The 27,616-nt window shown below is 34.0% G+C and overlaps 1 protein-coding gene across 2 annotated transcripts in view; it reads right to left on the bottom strand.

The window, feature by feature from the left end:
* The window catches only part of LOC149415034 (uncharacterized), a 155,176-nt gene extending 131,272 nt beyond the window's left edge, over nt 1–23,904 (bottom strand). Inside the window, exons 1-2 of one of the 2 annotated variants that reach the window (XM_089643549.1) lie at nt 23,671–23,904; nt 3,271–3,372 (exon numbers count right to left, since the gene is read on the bottom strand). The gene's annotated coding sequence lies outside the window, so the exon portion shown is untranslated. The remainder of the gene's footprint in view (nt 1–3,270; nt 3,373–23,670) is intronic. The other variant, XM_089643548.1, reaches the window with a different exon arrangement.
* Nucleotides 23,905–27,616: the final 3,712 nt, after the last annotated feature.

The following is a 27,616-nucleotide window of genomic DNA, read 5'->3' on the forward strand; positions in this document are numbered from 1 at the left end:
TCAGCTTGAGCGTTGGGCGATCGTTTATAATTTTTTTTACAATTTAAGACCCAGCATTCCGAATTTCTAACGACTTATAAAATACGCACCTCCCTTGAACACTTTTAAGTTTTTTAAGCTCTTAAAAAATATATGTAATTTTTGGTAACCGACGTTTTGATCGTAAGCAAAATTATCATATGTAAAAAGATTGTAAGCGCATTTGATCGTATTATTATTTGCTTACAATCATTCGCTTATTAATTGCCTACGATCATTTGAGAGTTTGAATCATTTTATTAAGGCGATGCACTACATCGTGTAATATTTTAAATTGAGCCGCTATCAATAACAACCCTTACGTAGATGGCGATAAGGTTTAAATTCCCGCTTAACACCATCCCCCTGTTTTGATTTATGCAAGAAAAAAACATGGCCAAAAAGTGCCTTTTATTTTATTTTGTGGATGTTCAGGCATAAATATTTAATTTTTTCGATCATTTTATAAATAACTTAATTTGCCACATTATACAATAAAATCATAACCGAAAATGGATTCGTAAGTAGGATATTTTGAACTTTAAAGCAGTTTTCATATGCCTTATACATTATTTTTTTCTGGGCTTATAAAAAGACTAATCAAAAAAATACCCAATTATTTCAAAGACCAGGATGTATTCTACTCGCAGTATTTAATTAAAGCATCTGAAACATTTCTAGGCGACCAAATTTTCAAACCAAAAACATATGATTTTGCATTACTACGTATGGCATCGCCTTGAGATCAATTTGGGAACGACCATTTTGTTTACGATCATTTTACCTGTAACCATTACTTTTTAAGATAATGTCTATTCAGATGCAGAGTTGAAAAAGTAATTATTATTCTTTCGTATGGTGGGAGTCAGAGGGGAACATCTAGGTTAGTTAGCCAGTCTAGGGACTCAGGCGTCGCCCTGTGGATCTGTCCCACCGGGGAATGAATGCAGCGGGCATACACATTGCCGGCTCTTTAAAGCTCCACCTGATAAAAATTTTACAAAGTATCCCGCAAAAAATTATAAAAAACACATCTATTCAAGCATGATAAAATTCATAATGTTTTTTGAAATGCTACTAATATGTTTACAAAATTAGCCACCTCTATGATAGAATGCCCGAACATGCTTGAAAGAATTCAATTAAGAGTACCCATCAGACAAATCAAACAAAACCACACATCAAACCTATTATTGCTTCGGTAATTATACATATGTTTAAACGGTTGTCGAATATCTAACAATTTCGTTGAGCCTTAGTTGAATCAGCAATGGACGAAGCCGCTGAAATAGCACAGGACATCGATGCGATGGGTCCCCGACCCGAGTAGGACAAAGGGAAGAAGGTAGTTTTTAAATGTTTGACTCAACATTTTAAACTTAAATATCATTAACATTAAATCTACACAGTTAAATTGAATTAAACACTTCGATGTAGAAGGACAAGTGCACCACCCACACCTAATATCCTGTCCCACCCACTCCAAAACAGTTTGACATGCAAAAGCCTTCAAACACTTCAAAAATATTCGTCAGCGAGAGATGTGTTTACCCTCTTAGTTCAGGGACCCAATTTTCATTTCAGTAGACAATTGCTCGCATGCAAGGATCGCTCACGATAAATTATCTACTGTTTCGATAAATGCGTATTTTCGACCGTCGTAGATAATGTAAAACAACCGATAATAATACCAACATAAAAATGTACCAATTTTATTTTTTTATATGGTAACCCGTGTATTTAACTCCATAGATTTGATACATTTTTCTATATACATCTGTTTACGACTGTCAATTTTCAATTCACTTTGTTGTTCGTTGAAGAAGTAGTAATTTGACCCAACAGGATGTTGGTAAGATCCTGTGCCAAAAAAATTCAACGCAATTAAAATCTGATAAAAAACAATGTTTTATAATCATATCACTGATTTGAGAACAAAAAATGATTTGTTTGCATATAACGGGGATCATTAATCGTTTTTACTTTCGTTTTAACATCTACAGACTTGATTTTATACGGTTCTTTCATCAAAGGCGACAATAGATCGATTAATTTGAGCACCAATTGTTTAGATAGTCGAAATTTTTTTATGAACAGTTCATTACTCAGACTAAATGCATCATTTCTTGGTGGCCTTTCAGTTAAATATTCGGCCTGTTCCATGTCTTCGATCGCTTGTATGTGCGTCAAATCTTCAAAACTCACCATTTTTATAATAATTAACAAAAATACGACACACGCAAACCGTACAAGTAACACTTTTTGACAGTTGAACTACTACTAAAACCAATAGTCCAATTATCTACTGCTTTGTAATAGATAATTATCTATTAGAAATTCCAAAATACGCTTTCTATCGAAAATTAGTAGATAATTACTCGATGATAGAAAAACAATAGACAACGTAGATAATTATCGCATGCGAGCAGTTGTCTACTGAAATGAAAATTGGGTCCCAGTTCAAGGAAGTTTATTTTTTTAAGAAGGACAAACTTTCACGGGTAATGAATAAATCCGACAATATTTTAAAAACTACTGTCATCGTTATAAGCGGATTTTTTTGCTTTTCAATGATGGAGGACTTAGTTAGCGGATTTAGCAGATTCTTTATTAATTATACTTATACACTTAATATAATAATTCAACTTTTACAATGGTTTATTTTTATCTCATGATTTACAATGCTCTTCAACTAGAAGGGTTTTCTTGTGGATGGAAGAGGAGTGTAAATATGAAGAAAAAAAATCACAGTTTAAGACGAGACAATACCCTTAAAAAAGTCAGAATCATAACGACGTAAGTAAAGCAGCCGTGCACAAATATATGCGACGCGCGGAACTGGAGTAATTGACAAACTTATCGTTGAATTTGCCTTATCAATGAAGTGCGAATCTTAACGACATAAGTTATGAAGTCGTGTAAAAACAATATACGGCGCGCGGCCCAGCATAGTGGATGGACCTACGGTCGACTTTGTCTTAACAGGTCTAGAACATTGATATTTTCGTGGCGTATATTTTAATTATTTCTGATGAACGTATTAATAAAACCTCAAATGTTTCTAGAGGGATCCATCAGGAAGTTACTAATTCATCGTCTACAAAAATAAAATATGGTGCTTACCGCTAATTTTATAGTAGAAAAACGTTTTATAAAATTTTCAAATTGTTTTACAGAAAAAATTTAAACGGTATTAAAATTATTATTTGGTTATAGACTGGAATTTATCATTGCACTTAGCTTACAATTTACAATCAGGTCAGTTAGTAGTTAACATTACAAGCCTCGTAGAAGCAGCACAGGTAGATTAACCATCAGTCTATACGACACTTCGTTGTTGTTTTGTGTATATACCTGAAACTACAAAAAAAATATTAAGTCAATATTAAGTATTAATGCAAAATCATGTGAATTTGGTTTGAAAATGTGATCGCTTAGACATTTTTAAGATGCCTTCATTAATTACTGGGAGTATAACACATAAGCCTTCGAAATAATCGAGTATTTTTATAAGCCCAGAAAAAAATTATGTGTTCTGATATTTTTTCTTGCTTAAATGAAAACAGGCAGATGGTGTTAAGCGTGAATTCAAACCTTATCGCTATCTATATAAAGGTGTTATAGTTAGCGGCTCGATTCAGAAAAATACACGACGTATTGCATCGCCTTAACAGGAAGCTACAAGCCAAAAATGTGTATATTCTTGATATACCTTATATTGTAGGTAATAGGCATTAAAATCGCTTGACAAACGGAGTCTAGAAACGTTCGATTTCAAGCACAAAACTGGTTTTTATTTATTTTGTAAATAATTTTATGAGGAAGCAAAAAAGTTAATAAAGTGAAACTGTCACAGTTAATTTAAGCTATAATACTGTATTTTTTTAAAGTTGTTTTCTTTATGCGTTCATACATTTCTATCGAAAAAATATTTTTTTTAGTAGTTTACATTTATATTTTTTATTTAGTAATTTATTTTTTATTTGTATCAACTCAAGCGAAACGATAGGAAAACCTTCAATTTATCTAAAGCATATTTTTTGGTATTCATAATGTAAACCAATTCGTTATAAAGATTAATCAAAATAGTGATTTGGCATTAAGCTTCGCCTCAATCAAAAGCAATGGATTAATTTGGGAGGCGGGTTTGGGTACCGCTATCCTGGGAACCATTTATTGGATAACCAACACCATAGGTCCAAAAATTCTAACTTCAGACTCGATTTATTCGAAAACTTAAACTGAAACCAAAAAAAGTTACACAAACAAAATGACTCCAAGTGTGATGTAGATTCGTACTCTGAATTTCCGGACACCTTGTATAAATAGTTATTAATGACTCTTAAATTCAAAGCAAATCAGAGTTCATTGAACATGATTACAATCATAGACAGACGCACAACTGCTAACCCCGTAGAAATCGCAAGTGCGCACTACTGATGTATTTGACAGCCACCTCTGTTCTGGAGCCCCAAAATAATTGAAAAAATCCTTGACTCTGTGCAAAAAAGAGTCAAGGATTTCCATCACTTAACAAACGGATTGCAATACTTAAAGCACAGGCGTCAGGTAGGTATGCTGTCCTTGTTTTACCGGTATTATAATGGAAGATGCTCCAAGGAACTAGCGTCATTGATCCCTTCGCCATGACAGTCGGGAAGCACGCCCAACACGTTTGACATTTAGCACATGAGAACGGGTCGCTTCTACGACTCGTTATTGAGTTAAACAACTCGGCTGTGGAACGATTTGCCGGCATCTGTGTTTCCTCCCTCCTAAAACATGGGTATATTCAAGACTCATGTTCTCTCCTTCATTTCCTTTAAAAAGACCCTTTACACAGCATCCCCAAATATGACAGGCCCAGAGGGAAATTATTTTCCTCAGGGCCTCTGTGAAGTTAATGTCAAAAACATAAAAATAAAAACCGAAATTATTGTTTTTAACGAAATAAATGTGATCGGGTAAACGATATAAATTATAAAACATTTTCAAAATAAATCACGAATATAATGAAAATACATCGTGCAATTTCTGTCAGCCACAATACAAATAATGATTGCGACCTTCGCACAGAATCTAGTATTATATAGTAGACCTCTTGGTGAGTTAATGTGACCTCTTTTTGCAACACACGATCAGAATCTCCTACAACTTTCTAACAGAACTCTAGCAACATCAATACTGTATTATGACAATACTGAAATTTGTGCAATGTTCTTACAATTTCGTGATTTGAAAGAATATTATTTGGAGCTGCATAGGCTAAAACGATAAATAATTAATTATTATTAAGATAAATAATTATTCTTTTCAGTTTGTATCAAACATTTATACCGAATAACATAGATAAAATAAATAAAAAATATCGGAGTGCATGATTACGAATTGGCAGGATTTTTTCATTAGTTGAATGTTAAAATATTATTATTTTTTTTTAGTATATAAACGGCATAAAAAGTGAATTGATAGATTTTTACTAATTACCCACAAAGAAGGAAAGTGTTTCTATAAATTTGAATTCTTACAAAATTATGGACGTTCCGAGTCAAAATGTCTCGGTAAGTGTTTTTGTAAATATTTTCATAAAAAAACATTTTTAAACCATCAATGTTTATTTCAAATATAAACAATGCAAAGATAATTTTATCCAGTTTCTAAAATGGTATTTCATTTAACGACAACTTTAAAACTAAGCAATACATAGCACATTTTAGATACCTCGGGAGCATTACGAAATTTTGTGAAATTTCACCATGTCGTTGTGACTTGTTGGTAAAATTATTTTAAAACCTGAAGAGTTAAGAGAATTTATGTTTGTCTCAGTTTTCTATTATTTTCAAATGGTGTTGCTTTATTTATAATATTATTTTTGTAAATTTGTGTTTCATGGTAGGAATATAATATATTTAGTTTTCTGACTTTAAATTCTTTAAACAGAAGTTCTGATGTATACGTTTTAAGTAGAATTGATTTAATATTAATTTTTGTTCTATATAAAGCAGTTGTGTGTGTTTTTTTATAAGTTCCACTTCATCCTATAATGCCATACTGTATTAGTGTTTGCCAGAAAGCAAAAAATGTCATTCTGAGTACATATTTATTTACTGTTTCCATGCTAACTCAACACAGTGACTATTGTAAAGATGTATCTTGGTTTCCTCACTCTGTCTTTGAGTATGTTTAAATGTGTGGACCATTTTTTATCATTGTGTCAGTTTTCTTAAAATATGGTGGTTCTTTGCAAAGTGTGTTGATATTAAATCTTAAACGGTCCGAATTTGATTATGACGTAGGTAACGCTAATGGTTACTACGAAAGCTGTCACCGGTTCGCTGGACTCCCTCCACAAACGTTTGCCTTTTGTGACGTCACAATCGCCTTCCGCACAGAAAAAACGTTTGGGCGGCAAATCAAAAATGAAATATTTCCATTCGGGTCATGTAGTGCTTGTTATATTATATAATTAATGACACATCTTCATAAAACTCGTTCTAGCACCTTATCTATTATGGTCAGACACAAATAAACAGATTTATAAAGAGAGAACACCAAGCTTTCTCTTTGCATATAAAAGTTTTAAAAGTTACCAAAGACCGTATAATTTGAAATAATTATATAAAACAGTTCACCCGGTCAGGATTTGCCGATCGTTTTTACACAAAACGAAAAATAAGTTATGTGACAATTGCCCTAATACGTTTGTCTACCTAAAAACGTTTTTTTTAAACATTTATGTTTGAGCAAAACAATATATTTTTAATTGCATGTGTCCGTTTGTTATATAAAAATTTGAAAGAGTCTTTCATATGCCTTTAAAAACTGTACTTCATTTTGGGAGACGTTCAAAAATAGCGAATCTATTTGAAATAGAATGCCATGCGGGGATATTTGATGACTTAATTTTATTTCAAGAGGTTAAATGCGTTATAGAACATTTTCGTCAACATCAAGAAAATTTAGAAAAAAAAAATTAAGACAATAACAGAATTTTAATCTGTAGAAAATTTGTGTCTTAGCTCATTGCGGAGACAGTGAAAATAACTCTGACGTATGCACCAAGCCTTAGTTAGATGGGCTACCGTAAAATGGGGTGACTTTGGTCAATTTTTAAACAATTTTTTTTTTCATCATTTGTGTCGAAAAAATGTATGTTATATTTATTGCACATGTTTAAACTATCGAAATAATGGATACGTGTTTGAGGTGTCAAAAGAAATGTGGAGATCAAAATGACATTTCGGAGTTAAAAACTTTAAGCCCTGCCGCATTCCCGATTTATACCTATTTTAAACTTAAACTCTTTATGTTTTAAGTTCCAAAAAAATAAATGTTATTTTTGAAGATAATATCTATACATTAGTTATGCTGAAACGTTAATTATATGAAATTCCCTCGATGGAAAAAAAAATCGCAAAGTAGACCCTGAAAATTATTAAAAAAGACGTTTTGTTCTGGTATTTAATATTTATAGAAATGAAAAAATACACAGTGCATCTTTAAATGCAACTAAAGCATTTGACGAGAGATTTTTGCTCTATTTCAAAAGAATCGTGTTTTATTAAATATTTTCACCATTTTCGCTTAATTATCATCGTTTTTTTTCAGTATTAGCGCGCTCCGTCATACGTATTTACATCTCTCTTTCACATTTCTTATTACAAAAAAAACGCCAATCCCAAATGAATTTGAATAAAAAATAACAAATTACATATTCAAGTAGTTACACATAAAAATAAACAATTATTAAAATCGTTGAGGAATTTATAAAATATATTTACATTTTGCTCAAGCAAAAAATATGAAAATAAAAAATTCAACAAACTTTTTCCGACTTGACTTTCATTTTTTTTTATAAATAATGGAATTATAGAGAGCCCTGATTTAATGAGTCTAATCACCTTCAACATACCAACTAGAACTACTCGATCAAAAATTATTTTTAATTGCAACAATAATATCAGGACTGAGACATTTAGATGCTAGCTTGTACCTAGATTGCATGCAGTCGGCAACACTTTCGCAGAAATTGTAGATGTGTTCAACAGCACGGAATATAGTTTCAAGAAGGCTATAATAACATATCGCAGTAATAATTACAATCAAGGTTAGCATAATACTTTTTCTTCTGCATGGGTTCTAGATAGACAGATACGAGTACTATAAGATATACAATTCCGTAGTACATTATTTTGATATATCTCATGCTTTAGCCAGCGTTATCAATGTAAGCGCCTGAAAATATTTTTATACGACTTATTACTAAACATCGATTTTTCTCGACTTTTAATAAGTATTATATGCATGTATTTTATTTGTAAATCTTTCGGAAGAAATTCTCTAAATCATAGTGAAAACCCTCAAAATCCATTGCGTAGTTTAGAAGAAATAAGCGCACAAACAGACAATCGCGGATAGCGACTTTATTTATTACTAAAATGAAAATAAGCGATTATTTTTTAATTGGTAGAGAGAATTATGCAGATATCCGCGATGATCAAAGTCTCCCCATATTACGGTACCCTAAAAGGTAAGACCACTTCCCAATGAATTGTGATACAAGCCAGCGAAAGTTCCGAGTTGTCACGTCACAGCAATGCAAATATACTGGTTTTGGGCGACAGCCAAACTTATGCAAGACAGTTATATTGTAATAATAATATAAATATGTTAACATACTTAATACGTACAACAATTTCACTATACTTATACATAATATCCTAACACTTTCGTTTTTTGCTGTCGGGCAAAAAGAACACATAAAATTGGAACAGAATCAATGACTAGATACTCGCTTACACCTGTATTGCATGGGAACCTTTTTATTAGATCTGCTACAAGTGACTAGCTATGTTTGGTGACTTGAGGGGTGCCCGATGAAATAAGGTTTGTGTTGGTCTTGTTGCGTGGCAGAATGGATCTGGAGAAGCCCGTTGAAGGAGACCCTTTGACCTCTCCAGCAAGATTCGATTGCCTTCGACCTGAGTGGGAGAGATGGATTCATAGTCCATCAATGCTGGACATCTGACTCACAGATTCCTAACCGACCAAAATCAAAATCAAACAATGACGAAAAAACGGTATTATGAACAGCTAATAATAATAATAAATACACTGTTTCTAAAAAAAAAAACAGATTTAGGAAATGAGATTTAGGAAAGAATTTGGCATTCTCAGACTATAAAAATATTACCATTTGTCATTTCGGCTACTGGCATTATACCTAGCTCTCTCATTCAAAATTTAGGCGTATTAGATCTGTCAAAGAATTTATATATAAAAATGCAGAAATCAGTCATTTTAAATACATGTGAATCAGTAGGATTTAAAGGTCCAATTAGGAGTTCTACCGAGCCGAACCCTCTGATATGAAAATATCTGGAGTCGGTGAATTATTTTCCCATTCGATCTCTGGTGAGTTGACGTGTTGTTCTTGTATTGTTTTGTATTTATTATGCTTATACAGGTTATCCAATAAGAGGTGTTATTTTGATATTCAACCGTAAAAGATCAATGGTTTCATTGCTTGTGTGGCACGTAACGCCGTCTTGTTGAAAGTAAACGTTGTCCAGATCAATACCATCCAATTCCGGCCATAAAAAATCATAAATCATCTCTTGATAGCGCAATCCATTCACCGTAACTATTGCTCCAGCCTCATTTTCGAAAAAGTAAGGTACAATGACTCCGCCGGACCATAAAACGCACCAAACAGTCACGTTGAGGATAAAAAGGCTTTTCAACAATAACTCTTGCGTTTTCCGAGCTCCAGATGCGACAATTTTGCTTGTTGACGAAGCCACCGAGGTGGAAATGGGCCTCATCACTCAAGATGATTTCCATTTGATTCACTCAAGTGAATTTTAATAATTTCAATGCGTTGTTGAAGCGTGTATCGTTCCATTTTTTTAATGGCGTAGTTTTTACTTGTCAAATGTCAAAAAATGATAGCTTCAAAAGTAACATCTACCCAAAATATTTGGGTCTGATCGTAGATTCCCAACTCTCGTGGGATCTCCATATAAATCATATAAAAGAGAAAATGACCCCTATAACTGGTGTACTATATAGGCTTCAAGGATTACTACCCATTCCTTTACTAACTTCAGTATACTATGCCATGGTACATTCACACCTTTCCTATCTCTGCTGTATCTGGGGTTTTGCCTCAAAGAAATTGATAGCTGACCTGCAGGTGGTTCAAAACCGAGCTCTCAGAAATGTGTTTGAACTTCCATGGGACACTCATGTTAGGGACATCTATTCAATTTCTGGTATCCTTCCAATTACAATCCTTCCTAAATATGAAATCACAAGCACCATCCTACAAATTACCCAAAAATCAACTCACACCAACATCAAGCCACTTTACAATCAAGACATCCACAACCACAATACTCGAAATAACAATAAAATCCGCATTCCTCAAACACACACTACAAAATATGGGTTAAAATCACTGAACTATATTGCCTATACACTATATAATTCGCTTCCAGATATGTACAAACACATCCACCATAATAAAAAATTGCAAAGCAATGCTTTAAAAGAATATTTTTTAAATATTGAAGACAATATTAGTGATTTCTAAACGAAAATCTGAAACAGAAAAATCAGAAAAGGAAACGGTCACATCTGGGACACGAACCCAGGATCCTTGTCTTTCCGGGACAGTGCTCTACCGAATAGTTGCCAATAAAAATGTGCGGTGAAAAAATGAAGACAATGTTAGTGGTTCTTATTCGAAGTATGATACAGTTAAAAGTGACCGAGGGGAATAGGGTCCCATTAGCTCAGTCGGTAGAGCACTGTCCCGGAAAGACAAGGATCCTGGGTTCGTGTCCCAGATGTGACCGTTTCCTTTTCTGATTTTTCTGTTTCAGATTTTCGTTTAGAAATCACTAATATTGTCTTCAATATTTAAATATTACAATTTGAGGTTTTACTCAATAAAGTTATTCCGAAAAATAAAAATGAATATTTTTTAACTACATTTAAAAATGAAAATATGTAACTGTGTTGTCATTTCTTGTTGTATCTTATCCATGTTTTTTTTTCTCTTTCTGTACTTGTTTTCTATTGTTGTTTGTTCTACTTAACGTGTCATTATTTTAATTTTTAATTTTTATGCTGTGTTGAATGTGAAACTTATATTTTATATCAAAATACCGTTGTAAAATTGTACCTACTACCTCCTACATATGAATTGTAAGTTCCTCCTGCCCTAAAATGAGTTTCTGTAACTCATCGGGATTGCTCTAGCAAGATTTAACCCGGACATAAAGTAGAAAAAATATATATATATCTTAATCAGAATGTCCGAAAATCATAAATCCCAAAAGTTCACAGGTTCAGCGACCAGAGTTATTGACAATCTCTATTAAATAATACAACCATAGCCACCATAGTCGATGAAAATCCATTAACATTAATTAATTCTTGTCATTGAGAAGAAAAAAAACCATTGCAGCATATATCTCAGTCGAAGAAACTGGTAGGTTTTCAACAGGTCAAGACTGATTGAATAAATATGAGGTGAACACAAAAAGGAGTATGAATTATTGATAGGCATTCATGAAAGTTAATTACGGCTTTTAGTTTAGAAGTTTGGTCTTTTTGATTAGGTGTTTTCATCGCATAGCTTTGATAGTCAAAACTATCCGGACGCATTAAATTTGAGGTGTTCGCAAAAAAGGATTACGCATTTGTTTGATTATTTTTGAGGTGTTTTGTTGGAGATGAGTCTTTTTGGTGAGGTGTTTCGTTGGTTGGGTTTTAGAGTTGGTTCGATGGACACTGAAAACCAGTTTTAAGTTCTGTAGAAGGAGTTGGACTTGTGTTGCACTGGTGTTAGTTGACCACTTTCGCGATATCGAAATGCGGAGATTACGTCAGCGGCTTAGTCAGTGCTTCTGAACAAGAATATCTGCAAATAAATATTTGGCACAAGCATTTGTTTTTTTTTTATGTCAATACAAGAGTCCCAACTGCTCCGAAACGTCTGGAGTAAATGAGACTTTGGCATTCCCTATTCAGGTATATTGTGAGGCTGAAGGTAGTGGATATGTGAAAGAGATGGGGAGGAGGAATACCTGCCAATTCAGAAATGGTCACTAAACATGACTAAAGCCATTTCAAGCAAAATTTTAATACGTTGAACGGTGGTGTTACATCAGGGCGATACTGAAAGTATCTTTCACTCTGGAACGTGCCGCAAATATACCTTATATTATTTTTAGGTTCCATGATAACTTAACACAGTGAAAATTCAACACACTTTTAAAAAGTGATATAAAGTCATTAGAAACGATGATAAAATTATTTTTTTAACCTAACCTAACCTACTTAAGGCGATGCAATACATCGTGTAATATTTTAAATTGAGCCGCTATCAATAACAACCCTTACGTAGATGGCGATAAGGTATAAATTCCCGCTTAACACCATCCGCCTGTTTTGATTTATGCAAGAAAAAAACATGGCCAAAAAGTGCCTTTTATTTTATTTTGTGGATGTTCAGGCATAAATATTTAATTTTTTTTCGATCATTTTATAAATAACTTAATTTTCCACATTATACAATAAAATCATAACCGAAAATAGGTTCGTAAGTAGGAGATTTTGAACTTTAAAGCAGTTTTCATAGGCCTTATACATTATTTTTTTCTGGGCTTATAAAAAAACTTATCTAAAAAAGACTCGATTATTTCAAAGGTCAAGATGTATTCTACTCGCAGTATTTAATTAAAGCATCTGAAACATTTCTAGGTGACGAAATTTTCAAACCAAAAACACATGATTTTGCATTACTACGTATGGCATCGCCTTAACCCAGTTAATAAAGTTTTTGTTTCATCACTTTCCATGACTTTATATAACTTTTTAAAAATGTGATGAATTATCATTGTGATGAATTATCATTGTGATGAATTATCATTGTGATGAATTATCATTGTGATGATTTATCCAGTCACCTTATTTTTAATGATTAAAATTGTGAAATAATACAAAATTGAATCCGTAACGTCCGGATTGCTAGTCGAAAGCCTCACCTCTCGACCTTATGCCAGAGGCCTGAAGGGTTAATCAATTGATTGTGAGAGAGCACTAATTAAATAAAAATTTCTTGCGCACGCCGGGATTTGAACCCGTGACTTCAGGATTCGTAATCAAAGATGTCATAGGCGTCCTGTGTTGAATCAATTTTCAAAAAAACCACAATTGCACAGTTAATAAATTCATGGTTGATATTATAGATTAACCACCCAAAGTTTCTGCGCTTTACCCGATACCTAAAATGGACACCTTACATAATGTTTTTTTTCGTAATACTCACTACAGCGGCCCATGCACAACCATTGCTACAAAAACGCAGTAAAGTCAAATCGAAATCAGAGCAAATCAAGGTCTTGAAATGGACACGGGTATATATTAAACCAGTGAAGGTAAATCAAATCGCCGTTTTTACTTGGAACGCTCCAAGTGCCTACCATAAGGTCTAAAATTGACGATCGATAAAGGCCTATGTCAATACGATATTGACTAAATTCGTCGCTAATGGTCAGTTAGAGATAATACGTTGAGGACAAAATTTTATCGCGTCCTTTATAGTATCAGACTAACTGACATGTACCTGGCGTGACTTTTCTCTACTTTCTATAAATATAATATTACATGACTAAATTTGGAATTAACTCCTTACAATACATTGCGCAGAAGCAATACAACGCATTACCTAGTAATCTAAAACTTCCGGCAACGAACAAAAAAACATTGGCAAAAGCTCTTAAAAGCTATTTCCTCAACAGTTATATTAATGACTGACACATTCTTTCTTTGGAATTCCAAAATAACTTCTGCGTTTATTTACTTTAATGTATCTATGTATCGAAATGAGTTTTGTAAACTCACTGGGAATAAAACATTATAAATTTGTTATATTTTGTAATGTATTATCTTGTAATAAATAAAAAATGAACCTTCTGGAAGAAATTTTCTAAATGATAGTGAAAACCCTATCAAAATCCGTTGCGTAGTTTAGAAGAACTAAGCGCATCAACATACAGACGCGGATAGCGACTTTATTTTATATTACTCGTATTTAGATTAAGATTAAAGATTAAGATAATAGAGAAGAATAAGGTAGAGAATATAATGTACTTCGTAATGCAAAATTACTGGCTTATGAACTAACGGAGCTCTTAGAATTGAAAGAAGTCGTATAAGCAGCAAGTTGAATCTTTTTGGGCCAATGACGCTTCATTGGTTCGGGCTTGGAGAAACGAAATATATTCCCATAACAAATTGTGAATAAAGACCTAATTAAGAGGAAGCTACAAGCCAAAAATGTATATTTTCTTGGTATACCTTATATTGTAGGTAATAGGCATTGAAATCGCTTGACAAACGAAGTCTAGAAACGTTTGATTTCAAGCAAAAAACTAATTTTTATTTATTTTGTAAATAATTTTATAAGAAAGCAAAAAAATTAATCAAGTGAAACTGTCACAGATAATCTTAGCTATAATACTGTATTTTTTAAAGTTGTTTCCTTTATGCGTTCATACATTTCTATTGAAAAAACATTTTTTTTAGTAGTTTGCATTTATATTTTTTAATGAGTAATTTATATATTTATTTGTATTCTACTCAAGCGAAGCGATAGGAAAACCATCAATTTATCTAAAGCATATTTTTTTGTATTCATAATGTACACCAATTCGTTAAAAAGATTAATCAAAATAGTGCTTTGGCATTAAGCTTCGCCTTATAATAAGGAGGAAGTTAATCCCTCTTTAGTGTCAAAACAGAAATTCGGACTGCAAATAAAAATTTAAGTTTTAATTTCAATTCAAGTTTGGCTATCAACAGCGCAACCGTGCACGGTAAATCATTAGAAAATCGTCGGTACTTACGCCTATTGATACAATACTGTAAAGTGAACGATTTCACTGTGCTAGACCCCTGGTAAAATAATAGCGTCACCACAAAGACTCGCCGAGCTATTATTGACATCCGGACAAGCAAGTTCTCTCACATTTCCAAACAATATTATCTACCTTTGAATATCAGTGATAAACAAATCAAATATTTTTTGAAAAATCTTTAAATATATCGTAACATAAAAGAGTTATAACAAGGTTTGTATATCATTATATATTTGTTTATCTATGGTTTCGGTGTGTGACTCCTCGAGCATTACGCATTGAATCACAAAACCTGGGAGTTGAAATCTGAGCAACAAACCCAGGGGGAATTCAGATTGAAAATTGGTACCGAAATATTGTGACTTCATATGATTGCCTAACTACAGGGTTTTCCAATAAGAGGTGTTATTTTGATATTCAATCGTAAAACATCAATGGTTTCGTTGCTCGTGTGGCACGTAGCGCCGTCTTGTTGAAAGTAAACGTTGTACAGATCAATACCATCCAATTCCAGCCATAAAAAATCATTAATCATCTCTCGATAGCACAATCCATTCACCGTAACTGTTGCTCCAGCCTCATTTTCGAAAAAATTAAGGTCCAATGACTCCGCCGGACCATAAACCGCACCAAACAGTCACACGTTGAGGATAGAGAGGCTTTTCAACAATAACTCTTGGGTTTTCCGAGCCCCAGATGCGACAATTTTGCTTCTTGACGAAGCCACCGAGGTGGAAATGGGCCAAGATGGTTTGCATTTGATTCACTCAAGTGAATTTTTATCATTTCAATGCGTTGTTGAAGCGTGTATCGTTCCATTTTTATTAATGACGTAGTCTGTACTTGTCAAATGTCAAAAAATGACAGCTTCAAAAGTAACATCTACCGAAATAGCGGGCTATTCAAAATAACACCTCTTATTGGAAAACCCTGTATATCCACCAATGAAAAACTCTGAAAGTCTATGGAATAAACTTTTAGAGTTTTTCATTGGTGTAAAGTATAATAAGTAGGCTCCGAATGAGAATTTTACTGTCTATATATTGGCATATCTATGGTTGTTTAGGTCCAATTTTTTTCATACAAAAAGCCCGAAGATATCGATCTAGTAAGTGGCTTATTTATGAACAAACCGTAACTTGTTAAAAAAATAAAATTTATTATGGAAACTACGTGGATTTATTGTAAAATAGTTTAAAACAGTGTGTTGGTACAAGAAGCAAGTAAGTTTTACATAAAGCACACAAAATTTTCATTCTGATTTTACAGTTTTCCACTAGACAAATTCTTGGTGTAACAATATAGTACATATTCGCACATTTCAGAACACCTTTGTAACCTTCACTGGCTCAAGTATCCTGAAAGGATCCAGTGCAAATTGTGCTGGCTGGCGTTTAAACCCATCAATGAAACGGCCCCACCCTACATCTCTGAACTATGCTTTCCGGAAAACACTGGTCTGAGGCAGTCAACTCTTAGATCAGCAACATCATCAGCTGTAGGCAAACTGATGGAACCTAAGTGCAAGCCAAATACTGCCTTAAGTTTGGTAATCGTGCTTCTGGAGCATCTGAGCCGAAGGCTTGGAATAAACTCCCTCCGGAACTAAGATCCATAACAAGTCCAACAGAATTCAGGTCTAAACTAAAAACTTACCTTTTCAAGCTGTCATACCCTTAAATAAAATATACCATTCCTGAGAGAATGTCCAATTATATCCAATTTTTCAATTATGTTCTAAATCCTGTATCTAAATTTCGCTAATAAACAATTAGTTAATGTTAATTAAGTGTTAATCTTAAGTGACCTACCAGGCAAGTATTGTACTGTATATTATCTCCATATATAGTTATTAACAACATAGATCATTATAGAACTTTATTATATATTTATACAGTCCCCTTGAGGTGATTTTGCACAAAAACGGCGCTATACAAATCATCCAAATATTATTTTTATTATTGTCATCAAATATTGCCAAATAACCGTCGTACCTCGTTTAACCGTCCATCGTAATAGCAGATAAACTTATGTTTACAAGACATGGTTTTTTTATGCAAAGCACAAAGGAAAACAAATTATTATAAGCAATAATAATTAGCCTGAAACACAAATACAAATCTTCCAACAAAAAATAAATGTCAGAAGGTGCGGGTTCAATTCCCGTCTGCGGAATCTATTTTGTTCAATTTTTATTTGTTTTTCAGGCTAATAATTATTGCTTATAATAATTTGTATTGTTTACTTTGGGTATGATTATGGAGGCTGTAATGCTGTCCGAAACGTTGGCTAAAGAAGGAGGTAGCGCGAAACGCGTACCGCAAAAATAAATCATATATAGCCAAAAGTTGTACATATATTATAATAATACATGAATTATTAATGACAATTTTGTTCGGATGTAATGCATAGTGTGGTTACATTAGCCTTGGAGTGATCGCTTTATGAATGTATATTTATGAATGTAGACTTTGGACGAATGAGACAAATGTGTGTGGGTGCCAAGGTTAAAAATATTTTACTATTTTCAAATTATTATAAGCAATAATTACTCGGCTTAAATATCCATACAAATTGAAAATATCTCCCGAGTAAAAATAAATGCCGTTGACGGGAATTATTTCAGCCGATTAATGAATGCTTATAATAATTTGTTATCCTTTGTGCTATGCATAAAAACCTTGTCTTATAAACTTTATTATTTTAAATACAACTGATAATGTTTTTTTTACATTTCCAACATTGCTAATGATTTCTCAAACGAACGTCTCCCAAATTACCACTGAAGAGAACATCTCTAGAAGTGGAATATTCATTAAATATACTATACAGGGTGTATCGGCACGTACACGACAAACTTTAACCAGCTATTCCTTAGCACATTTGGAGTAAAAAATGTTATGGCCACTTTGCTGTCCGGTAACATTTTTTTTTAATAAAAAATTTACCATTCATATTTTCACCACATTTCACCACTGTTTTATCCTTTGTCACAGTTTGAAAACCCATCTGGCAATATTTTATTCGAGTTTCGTTGAATAATATACGTACGTACCTATGTTGGCGCGCTTTTACAATCACAACGAAATGGCATGGCACCATTCGTCTCATTTTTGACTATTATTATTTAGTGTGTATGAAAGAGCGAAGACGCTTTTTGACACACTTGCTAATAACAGCTATTGAACACGAAAAACAATGCCAATGACAGTGACGGAGTGTGGATTTTTTAAATATTTTTTTTTGTTTTTAATTGAAAAAAAATGTTACCGGACAGCAAAGTGCCCATAACATTTTTTACTCCAAATGTGCTAAGGAATAGCTGGTTAAAGTTTGTCGGGTACGTGCCGATACACCCTGTATAGTATATTTGCGGAACGTTCCAGGGTGGAAAATACTCTCAGTATCGCCTTGGTGTAAGACCACCATTCAGAATTGAAACGTTGCTTTTAAATGGCTTTAGCCTTGTTTGGTGACCAGATCTAAATAGCCAGGTACTTCCCCAACTTCCTCATATCATCTCCCCCAGCACTCTCCGCTATCTTCAGCCTCACAACATATCCCAATTGGGGATGTCATAGTCTCACTGTCTCCAAACGTTTGGAAGCATTTGGGACTTGTGTGCGGTATTCACATTAAAAAATGTGTGATCTTATCCAATTTTAAAGAAAACTAATTTCACCAATTTACATAATTAGACATTTTACTTCCCAGCCCCCAAACAGGTCAATGCAATTTATTGTGTTCTCAAGAAAGAAATTCTATACATTATAAAGCTGGACATACACGGAAGAGCCATTTGGCCCCGAACCATAATGTTGAATCCATTTTTACACAGTGCAAATTAGGGGGGCACACACGACTTGACACAACAGACAATAAATAAACAAACAGTACAAAAAATAATGTTTTTTTTTCTATCTTCCGATTTTATGTCCGGGTTAAATCTTCCCATAGGAAAAACTAAACCCTTCCACACACTTTTCCACAAATGATCATCCAGTCAATCCACATTATGCAAGTGCATTATATAAGCAAAATAAATATAAGAACAACATGTCAACTAACCAGAGATCAAATGGGAAAATAATTCACCGACTTCAGATATTTTCATATCAGAGGGTTCGGCTCAGTAGAACTTCTAATTGGACCTATAAATCCTACAGATTCCTCAATATAATAATAATAACTGAAATATCAAAATCCGTTGCATAGTTTAGAAGAACTAAGCACACAAACAGACAGACGCGGATAGCGACTTTTTTTTATAATATTTATAGATTAGAGATAATAGAGAGAGAGATTAATCCTTTATTTGAAATATGTATTTATTTTGTTTGAATGTTTGACAGATGTCGTCATTTCGAAAGGTAAATTTCTTGTTTTAAAAGGAAATGAATGATCCTGATGCAAATTTATTTTTATAAATACTTTCAGCTTCACCAAATCTTACGATAATAGTAATATTCCGTGATTTTTCACGGCGCGATATGAAATATTTCTGCGTAATAATTTTAAAAATTGGAGAAAGAGTACGATACCAAAGTTGTTTTAATTTATTGATAATTCTTTACTTGAAAAATGTATTTCTTTTGTTTAAATTATTGACAAACTTAAATCAGAACCACTATTGATTATTAAAGTTTAGTAACGGTGTTAACTTTAAAGGTATTTTATTATTCTAATCGTCTCTCTAATTATTAGTCATGACAATATTTATTTGTTTTTGAAAGGTAATAGATCCTGGGGCAAATATTGTATAAATAGATTTGGGTTAATAAATCTTACAATTATTATGACATCCCTTGAACGTCGTAATATTTTTTTTAAAACGCCCCAATCATGCCAAACTAAGGACGGGTTGTTTCGGAGAATTTGACAATTCTTCAACATTCAAAGTTAATTTTCAAGTTCTGTGAAAGGTTTTTTCAAGTTCTGTTATTATTTCAGTTCTGTCAAGCAACTATAATGATATAATAACAAAACTTAAATAGGATTTTCACAGAACCCGAAAATGAATGTTGGAAATTTATGAATTGTTCAAATTCTCCGAAACAACCCGTCCTTAGCATCTGAACTGTCTCTGGGAGTGACGTAATCTCGATGACTATATACGAGTACATACGCGAGCCGAACTACCGAACTGAACCTCAACTTATGGGAATGGGACGAATAAACGCAAATGGCGCGAAACGCCGCATGCAGTTGCTTCGTTCCTTTCCCACAATTCGTGGCTCGGTTCGCGTATAAGTTTGCAAATGTATACCTACCAGTAGATGTTAGGTATTATCAGTGCCTTGGCAATTGCATATGCACATGGTCGGCCCTGTATCAAGTGTTCAAAATACAATATTTTATGAGAGGTTTTTCCACAGAATTTTAACAATTCATCAAATTTCAAAGACGATTTTAAAGTTCTGTGAAGGTTCTATTCAAGTTCTGTTATTATTTCAGTATTTTGAGACAGTTGACCAATAATGATATAAGAACAGAACTTGAATAGAACACTCACAGAACTTGAAAATCAACTTTGAAATTTGATGAATTTTTCAAATTCTTTTAAACAACCTGTCCTATGATACTCGTATTGTACTTTGAATATTTGACACAGGGCCGAACATGTGCAAGTGCAATTGCCAAGGCGCTGATAATACCTAACATCTAACACAGCGTTCTTGAGGTTTTTACTAGTGCCACGCGCTGTTTGAAACAGTGCCGGCCCTGATTTGACATGATAAAGATGTATTCATTATTAGTTTTATTGTAAAACATTGATATTACTAGAATTTTAAAAATAACAAAAAAAATAGTCACGCTGTGCTGCCACATGGCGGGTTGTCTGCATGTTCTACCATTTGTCTTCTCTAAATAGTATAAAATAAATTCGCCATCCGCGTCTGTCTGGTCGTGTGCTTAGTTCTTCTAAACTACGCCACGGATTTTGATACGATATTATGATATTTGATATTTTGATACTAGTAATTCTATAAATGGTGTCAGTAAATATATAAATAGTACCTCCAAACTTGTTGCCCAGATCATGCATCCTATTGGTTAGTGAGTGTGTCTGATAGTTGGTTGTGTATGTATTGCAGAAGAATGTTACATTTTGTCTTGTGTTCCTAGTCGGCAGACATAAATATAATAAAAAATAACATTGTATTAATGTCCTTAATTGTTTTATGTTACCAGCATGCGGGCATTCGCCTTGTTTGGTGTATTAAAAAAAAATATTATAAATATATGTTCACTTTGTATAGACATTTTCACATTGACATTTTGCACACTTGTCGTTCAAAATAAAATAAAAATTACTTGACTTAAGTTAAGCGCAACAGGGTACGAATAATACTCCAAAAATATCACTATAAGAAAAATTACTGTCTGCTACATTTAATTTCGAAAAACTCTCTGTAAAGCTCGGGTAACGCCGGGGACTTCAGTTAACTGTATATTAGATAGATAGAAGATAGATAAGTAGGTACTGCTTTAATAAAATATTGCGAGCAGAACAACACAGACTCTTTTCGGATAGTTTCGTAAGCGAGTATTTTTATGACTAGGAAAATATTAATTATCGCACCTACAAAAATGCTTCTAAGTTTGAAATCTCCTTCTTACTTAAGAACATTGTTTCGAATTTGGTTTTATTGTACAGGGTTTTCCAATAAGAGGTGTTATTTTGAATAGCCCGCTATTTCGAAAGATGTTACTTTTGAAGCTGTAATTTTTTGACATTTGACAAGTAGAAACTACGCCATTGATGAAAATGGAACGATACACGCTTCAAAATTCACTTGAGTGAATCAAATGCAAATCATCTTGAGTGATGAGGCCCATTTCCACCTCGGTGGCTTCGTCAACAATCATAATTGTCGCATCTAGGGCTCGAAAAACTGAAGAGTTATTGTTAAAAAGCCTCTCTATCCTCAAAGTGTGACTGTTTGGTGCGTTTTGTGGTCCGGTGGAGTTATTGGACCTTACTTTTTCGAAAATGAGGCTGGAGCAACAGTTACGGTGAATGGATCGCTATCGAGAGATGATTAATGATTTTTTATGGCCGGAATTGGATGGTATTGATCTAGACAACGTTTACTTTCAACGAGACGGCGCTACGTGCCACACAAGCAACGAAACCATTGATCTTTTACGAATGAATATCAAAATAACACCTCTTATTGGTAAACGCTGTATAACATGAAAATTTTTTTAGACAACGTATTACCTGCATAAATGTAAAATTTGAAGGATGGTTCACTAGAACCACTGAATTGTGGTGGAATTAGCATGCTTGCTTTAGCAAAGATTTATGCGATATGCCAGTCGAAAGACGCTAAGGCAATCGCTAATATCTCCCTTGCATAGGAACCCGTGGCGTTGGACCTGTTGGTCACAAACGTGTCACTTATATCTATACCCACGTTGCCCACGCCAAGTACTTCTGAGACATTATGTTGCCAGGTCATTATTGAGAAGGTTACCCATCCAATGCTTTCTCGCCTCTGCACCATCCCACGCTACGAAAATACAATGTAATTAATTTTTTCTACGATTTTTCTTCCCAAGGAAAATATAATATAGTATTATAGTCTTCTGCTAAAAAACGCCCAAATTATTGAAATATCACTTAGTTTCAACTTAATTGGTACAATACAAGAAGGTTTGGAAGGCGGGTCCTTTGGCGAAGTGAGTTGAAAATAAGTGATACTTCAATAATAACCGGGATACCGCAAAACTGCCCGAAGCTATTGAGATTAAATTGCATCGATTCCTTTCTTCCTTGTGCCTCACAAGATATTACCTAAAATGGAGATTTATTATATATAACAATATAACTATAGCCCGACTGACTCCGGACTATTGACACTCTAGTGTAGTATTCTCATTAAAAGGTTTCTGACTTGTCCTAGCGTTGAAATTCCCACCCCAGAAAAATAAATAATAAATTCTGGAAGAAATTTTGAAAAAGTTCTACAAATTTCACAGTTAAAATTCAAGTTTTGTCATTATTACGCTATGGGCCGGTTGTTTGGATCTTGGGTGATAACAGAACTTGATCAGGACTTTCACAGAACTTTAAAATTTGAAAAATCAAACTCCAGCCAAACAATACATTTTTAAATTAAAGTTCTTGAAGGTCTGATATAACATATAGAGTATTGCCATTGCAAAAAAATATGTGTTTCTTAACCAAACAGCGGTGTTTATCGGTAATGGGTAAATAAAGAAAAATTGTATTTTAAACACAATAAGTATTTACCTATTACTTATTCTTCCAAATGAACGTTTTGGTCACTTTTAAGTTGATATTGGTGCCCAACCTAACCTAGGTTAGCTAAGTAAGGTAAGGTTAAGTTAATAATATTGAGAAATCATCTAATTACCTTAATGTGAATGGAAAATAAAATAAAAACAGTTTATCCGACAACCGTGGGTGCGGGCAATATAATATCTATTTAAAGGTCTGATCAAATATCTATTCAATTCTCATGGCCGTTATACAAATGTCAAACAAAAGGTGAGCAAACCACAAAAAACTGTCAAGTTTCCGAGAAGATTCCAATAGAACTAACCACACACAAAACTAAAAACAATATTTGACAAAGGAAACGCAAAAAAGGCAATCCATTTTAGAGTCAATAACGAGAAACTAATGTAGTGAGACATTTTCCACGAACGGTGAGCAAACATTTATATAAGGACATAATAGTGAAGTTCTTACCTGTTGGACAGCCTCGAGTTCGCGTCCGCTGCAGTAATACAAAATGTCGTTCGTTTATATCGAAGATATTCGCTAAAACTTTACAATATGCCACTACTCAAATCACGCACAAGTAACATCCTCACACGCACGTAAACTTTTTGTCGACTTTCGGTAAACAATACTAGCACCTTTCACTTTGCAAGACTGTCTACTGAATTGACAGCTGCGCTGACACAAGCTCCCGCCACTCGCGATCTATACACACTGAAGTTGAGTTAGAGATGGTTGATATACCTGTCCAGGTTGCTCAGAAGCGATTCCTTTGCTGTCACTGGAACCGTCTACATCATTTCTACGAACGACGAACCGGTTATTTTTGGAACCGCTTCTTTTTGAAATATAAAAAACATTTTAGAAACATTAAGAACATCAAAAAATTTTGATTTTTTGAGGAACTTTTCATTTTTTTCAGAATTTCTCCAGCCACCCTCACTTTCAGCCCAAGGATGCACGAAAGTATTCCAAGGAACTGGGATGGAAAAATGATATGTTCTCTGAAATTTTCTAGCAACCCATCTCTCCCACGCTGTTTCTTTTGCTTTTTTAAGAACTGGTTCTAAATGTGATTAGATAAAGACCAATTTAATATATTGACCGCCTCTAATGGTCAATATTCCAGTCCCGGTTATAAATATACTTAATCTCGGTGATTTTGCTGTCATTGGAACCATCCATTTTTTTTCTGAGAAACCGTTTGATTTTTGTCCCGTTTTTTTCGAATTTTTGTTATCAAATGTAAAAAAAACGGTATCAGGTAACTGGAACCGCAGTGACATCCCATTTCATGTATCAACACTAGCGCTGAATGACTGCGAACTGTAGTTTTGCCTACGCTCAGTGCCGGATTAGCTATAATTGGCTATAATGCAGAGGAAGCTTTTGCCTATGGGGCCACTTTTAGGGTTTACAAGAGACAGACCTCGTCAAATAATCACGAAAACTCGTTGTTTGACAAGAATATACCACAATTGGGGATGCGATAGTCTAATAAAAAGGTGATAATAATAATAATTACAAATCTCACATACGAATATCTCGGCTATTAAAGGGGTATATTTCTTTCATTTTTATTTTGTAAGGGGTAACAAAAATGCTGTCCCTGTGTTCAAAATTGCTCATAAAATATAACTGGAATTATGCTAGCAAATGATTAGAATTCTGTGGCCTCGATTTGTCTATCGCCAGAGGCCTCTAATCGGCCGCCTCCATGCAAATTTTAATTTAATGAAAAGTAAGGATCAGTCCTTGCTAAATTAGCAGCAATTTTCATCATATAAAAAAACACGCTTTCCCGGAGAAAGTTACTGCGTCAACTTTGCCAAACTTTTTGTTGTTTTTCGCAGTAGCGCAACGCACAGCTAAAGGCGTTACATTAAAAGCATTACATCAGATATAGATATTGGTCAAAATACGATGTTTGTCGGTCGGCTGAAGTGGATGTACGAACCTCCAACAAAGTGTAGCCACTTTTTTGATAATTGTTTCATCTAAAAAAGACGCTAAGTACGTGGATATTTAGATCTGGTCACCAAACACAGACAAAGACATTTCAAGCAACGTTTCCATTTTGAATTGTGGTCTGTCACCAGGGAAGTATTTGGAGTATCTTCCATTATGAAATGTGCCGCAAACATAAACGTATACGTACACGAGGAACTTGTCTTAGTAGTATAAAAGAAAGTAATTGTCCGCGTATGTCTGTTTGTGCGCTTAGTTCTTCTAAACTGTGCAACGGACTTAGGGTTTTTGCCACCATTTAGAGAATTTCTTGCCGCAGCTTTAAATATAAATAATTAATGAATTTTATAAATACGGAAGATGTATTTTCGGGTGCTTACATTGCTGACGCTGGCTAAACCTTATGAGATTCATCAAAATAATGTACTACGGAATTGTGTATCTTAAAAAAGGTCTACGGAAAATTCCGCAATGTTATATATCTATCTTCTAAGGATAATCAGCAGCAACTCCGGGTACACGCCATCTAGTTAGTTTATAAATAATAAATTGTGAAACAACAGAAATTAATTAAATAAAATTTAATAACGAAAAGCAATACCTAACACAGCGCCCTTGAGGTTTTTACTAGCGCCAGGCGCCGTTTGGCTCAGGGCCAGCCCTGACAAGGATCGTAACCACTCGATCAAACTTCAAATAACACAAAATATCATAAATATACCAATTAGACAAGCGTATAAAAAAAACTTGTGCAAACTGACGGTAAACACAAGCTTTGGACTAAGACACTACAAATACCAGGAAACAAGCATAATATAACAATCTTCCATTTGATATAAAAAGAAAAGGAACACAAAAAACATTTCAGAGACATAACAAAAATATGGATTAAAGACCAAAAAAAGAACCACAATTTTTATTAATTCATTTTTTTCAAAATGCCTTGATTGTTTGTATGTTATTTTATTTCAGCTCAGTTTTATTTTCAATTAATTTTTACAGTATAATGGAGGCTTCAGCACGTGCAAATCACCCAGTGAGACCCACATTATCAAATAATGTTTTAAAACATAGTATCGTATCAAATAGAAATAATTAATTCTTGTGCAATTAATATTTATGATCAGAGTGAGATATAGTTTTGTTCCCGATGCGGCACTGACTACAAAAAATGGTATTATATAACTGGTGATGGGACCCTACCCACTTTTGTCCACGCACAGTGCTGACATCCAGCGGGTTTTAATGTTATTTTTAAATACATCGATGTGTATTGCGATTTTGTTTTTGTGAATGAATGCTTATCTCGGAAATGGAAATTAACCAATTTTCCGACATCCAATAAAGCTGAAACTCGACAGATAGACTCGTTGTCGTTGACAATGCATTCTATCAACTATTGGTGACAATCACGCACACACACACACTCGGAGACATACACACAAATTCAATGAAAATAGTACGCAATTGTCGATCTTATCCAATCGGGATTTGGCTCAGTTGTAGAGTTCGACTCCAGTTCTTTAGTAGGAATGTTCAAATTTCAGTCAAACCAATAAAATATGTAAGTTTGTTAGTACTTTCTATGTTTAGGTACTTATTCAGAAAGATGGCGTACTTCAGGGTACATAATGTTATCTCGCTGATGTTATAGAAAATAGCATTGCGGAACCAACAAATGCATTTTTGCAAAATGGAAACGTTGTTCATGTATGACAAAGATAGAGATATACAATTAAATATGTGCGTATGAATGAAATAAACGAAAACGGGCGGCGTTTTCGTATTTGCGTCGAATAATACATTCTAAATCACGGGTGTGACTGAGATAACAAGAAACGCTTACTCGCTTACACTATAAGACGAACACGGAATACTGTATGAGACGACCTACTGCTATTAGGTTGTCCCAAGATGTTGCTATAATGTCGATAAAAATCTTTGGGAACAATCGAAATAACCATTTTTTTATAATAATAAAATAATTTGTGCGTATTTGAGAAAGAAATCTTTTTTTGGCTTTTATTAGTGTATTTCGATTAATGAAAACATTTTCTCATGACACACGAAGGCATTTTAGCCCTTTTTAATGCAATTTACTTACGCGACGCGTGGCAGTATACCTAGTTCTAAAACTATGAAATCGAAAGCAATACAATTGTCTTGCTTTTGGCTTGCCACTTTGAGATTTTTACAGCGCGTCTATATATTGTGACGTCACTGGTAACAACCAGTTGATTAGTAAAACCTAACCTCAAGTGTCAGCTACACTACTCGCTTCGACGCTTCGACGAAGTCCTCGACGAAGTTAGCCAAAGTTCGAAGTGCGTGCCCATTACTCTAAGGTGCCCACACACTCGTGCAACTTCGCGAGTAACGCTTCGAGTCCTTTGACTCGGGCGCATTTACCGACAACAATCGGAAGTCGGGCGAAGCAAAGCGAAGT

The sequence above is a fragment of the Hesperophylax consimilis genome, chromosome 19 (genome assembly GCF_061612785.1).
Source record: "Hesperophylax consimilis isolate HC1 chromosome 19, BYU_Hcon_1.0, whole genome shotgun sequence".
Lineage (NCBI taxonomy): Eukaryota > Metazoa > Arthropoda > Insecta > Trichoptera > Limnephilidae > Hesperophylax > Hesperophylax consimilis.